The sequence below is a fragment of the Habropoda laboriosa genome, unplaced genomic scaffold (assembly GCF_001263275.1).
Source record: "Habropoda laboriosa isolate 0110345459 unplaced genomic scaffold, ASM126327v1 scaffold15, whole genome shotgun sequence".
NCBI lineage: Eukaryota > Metazoa > Arthropoda > Insecta > Hymenoptera > Apidae > Habropoda > Habropoda laboriosa.
The window spans coordinates 982,236-985,457 of NW_017100141.1; the positions used below are offsets into that span (position 1 = coordinate 982,236).

Below are 3,222 nucleotides of genomic sequence, written 5' to 3' on the forward strand. Positions count from 1 at the left end.
CGACATCAGACGCTTGAACGTATTTCATTGACTCTCGTTCGATGGCTGCGAAATTCTGGAACCACGAACCACTCACAAGTGCACTCGCGATCACGTTAATTTGACGGTAATTTCCACGAGAGTAACGAAAATTGTTCCCGAACATTTCGAAGATTCCCATGCGCGGCCGATTCCGATCGGAGCGCCGCTCTTGTGGCTCCACCTTCACGGCACGCGGCAACACTATGCCCCCTCGGAATCATGTGTTCGCTCAGTATACTGCGGCCTCTGCTTGCGTACGGTTGTTTGTGAAGGGTACGAAACGATTGGCTATCCCGGTGGCGCGTTTCGTCGTCGTGAAACGAACCCGCGATTCATCGCCGATACGTGCGTCTCGCGTACAACTAATTTTCCGTGGTTGGTGTCCCACACGTGGTTTTACCCGTGCACTGTTATCGCATTTGGTCGTCGAAGGAAAGAAGAGGGAGGTCGAAAGAAGGAAGAAAAAACTTGGCGAATAGAAGTGCGTCGTCTTCGCGCCAGTAAAGGCGTCCTTCCGCGTTCTCCTCTACGACGTATACACGAGCCGCGGCCAGTAGTCGCGCGAGTGAGTGATTTTATTTGCAACGAACAGTGCCTGACGAGGACGGAAATAGCTGTTAAGTGAAGTTCCTCGACTTTTCGCGATCGGTCAACGAGAGAGCCGCAGGGATGACGAGGTAGCCCCCCATCCGAGGGATTGGATTACCATGCTGGACACGGCCACGAGTCGCAGGTAACAGAGAACCGTGTGCGCCCCGTGTAAAGACTCCCCACTCGCCTCCTCTTTCTTCTCTCCTCTTCTTTCGTTGCTTTCTTCTCCTCTCTTTCCTTCTCCTTCGCGTTCTTACCATCTTTCTCTGCTCTTCGTTCTTCCCTCTCTTTCTCTCTATTGCACCAAGCGTCGTCGATCGACACACACACATCGGTTCTTTCTATCTCTCTCTCTCTATCTATCTTTCTCTTACGAGAGAGAGAGAGAGAGAGTGAGAGAACCGGCGGGAATAGTGGTGCTGTACACACGAGCGAATAGGACGGTTTCTAGCAGGCATTTGGAAGAGTAAACGATTGGATGAGCGCCAGCTGCCCAGAGGAAATTCCTCTGACAAAAATTCCCAAGTGTCACTCTCGATGTATACGCGCGTGCACACCGATGATGGATCCCGATGGAAGATTATTCTATGCATTGGTGACTGAGATCTGTGTATACGGTCGACGGTGTTCTCGCCACGGCGGAAAGGTCGATTCGTCGGCGATAAGAAGGGCGCGTGTCAAATCTCTTACGTATGCGCATGAACCGACGCGTTGTACAGAGCACGGGAGAGATAGCGCGCGCGAATGCTGTGGATCCCGCCGCGGGTAAAGTGCATCGGCGGCGGTGCCGACTGCGAATTTTCGTCGTCGCGCGTGACACGCGCCTTGTGATGGAAATCGAAAATCTCTTTGTCTGCTCCCGTGCCCGCCATGTATTTCCGGAACAACACAACGTGTGTACATCGCATCGACACGTCTCTATTGCGTCTTACGCTCGATAAACGAAGTGGCGAATGGATTCCGTGACTACGTGAAACAGTGTAGCCACTTTTTTTCGTCTCGACGAAATTCGACGCGTATGTTTACAATGCGAATTTTACCAGTGATTAGTCGCGATGACGGTGAAAAAGTAACCGCGAGAGTGTTTGAAAACGCATATACAGCTCGATTGGAAGATGAGAAGGGTTCAAGTGTATTATTTGCTCTCGGATAATCGGCGTATTTTCGTCGCTTGGCTCTGATACACGAATCTCTGACGTAGGAGAAGTAAACGGACTGCTGCTCGCGACCACGTCTTGGATCCCGAGAAATTACTAGAGCGACAACGACTGATGTATCGCGGCAGGGTCCACCGTATTCTAACCATTAACAGTTTACTTAACGAGCAGATAAGAGGAGAACGTAGAGGAAAATTTCCATCGACGCTTTCCGCGTTCGGACTCGTCCTCTCTCTCTCTCGCTGGAATATCGCTTGCTTCGTCGGTTTGTTTCTTTTCGTTCGTTCCCGTCTCGACCTCAGGTGTCATTGGTCTGTTGACGTTTCTTGCATGGGCCAGGCCGAGTTCGAGGAACAATTAATTTTTCGCGGATTCACACGTGGCGCGACAGTGCGCGTTATTCCAACGACCTAGCTGAGTCATCCTCGGTATATACTTTCGTGTGTACGTCAGAAAATTTCGTCCGACTCTTCTTGCTATCTTTGTTTGCGTACGGTTTTAGACGACAATTGAACGAGAGTGAAGAGAAATGTAAACAGCGCATGTTACACGATGCGAAAATGTATCGAGAGCGTCTGGTAGCATATACGTATATGTATATATATATATATATATACGTACATATTTCTGTACCGATAAATTCTTGCACGTACACGTTTCTCAACACCTTTCTCCGTCAACAAGCAACGATAGTTTTTATCTGTAAATACTACTAGTAATTGATATCGTCCACTGTACGTGTCGTAATCCCGTATACTCGTAAATCTATCGCACACTTGTCTTTATCTATGACGACGTTAGGTTAAGAAATAGATCGATTACCGACGACGTCACTCTATCGATAAGTGCGTTACTCTGCTAAAGGTACACAACCTATCGATTTTTTTGCCTAGCTTGGAAAATCAGTTTCGCCTTCGGTAGATACGAAAACGAGAACGCGTCGTTTGTTGTTGGACGAGCGGTGGCGCATCGCGAGCGTTGTTAATTCGAGAAAATAAAATTCTCCTCTGGAGAGCTACGGGGAGCAAAGGTTGCCACGATAAATATTGTCCAGGAGCGAGATGCTCGGCGTTGTCGGCGGCCAAACAATAGCTTTTCATCGTGCCCCGTTCAAAAGCGACTCGGTGGAACGACCGTACCAGCGGAGACGTTTAATGAACTTAATTATTCCGAACGTCGATGCTTAACCCCTTTGTTGACCGCTATACCACTGTTAAGCTACAACATTGTTACGGCTCTCGAACAGGTGGCCCTGCTAGCTCTCGCAACCTCCCACTTATTCCTACACACACACACACGTATACGCACACAGAGATACACACGCTGGTGTGTTTCCACGTCGAATAAATTGGATTTTTCGAATAAAATCACGTTATGCACGCGCGAAAAGAAACCGGACCTTGAAAATGGTCAGTATTTTCCTCGCTCATGTCTCCGCGTCGTTACGCTTGAT

General features: G+C 48.9%; 1 long non-coding RNA gene across 1 annotated transcript in view; it reads left to right on the forward strand.

Moving 5' to 3' along the window:
* The first annotated feature begins 273 nt into the window (after nt 1–273).
* Nucleotides 274–3,222, forward strand: part of LOC108571447 — a 27,840-nt gene continuing 24,891 nt past the window's right edge. The window contains exon 1 of the long non-coding RNA XR_001891375.1: nt 274–754. This is a non-coding gene — a long non-coding RNA (uncharacterized LOC108571447). The remainder of the gene's footprint in view (nt 755–3,222) is intronic.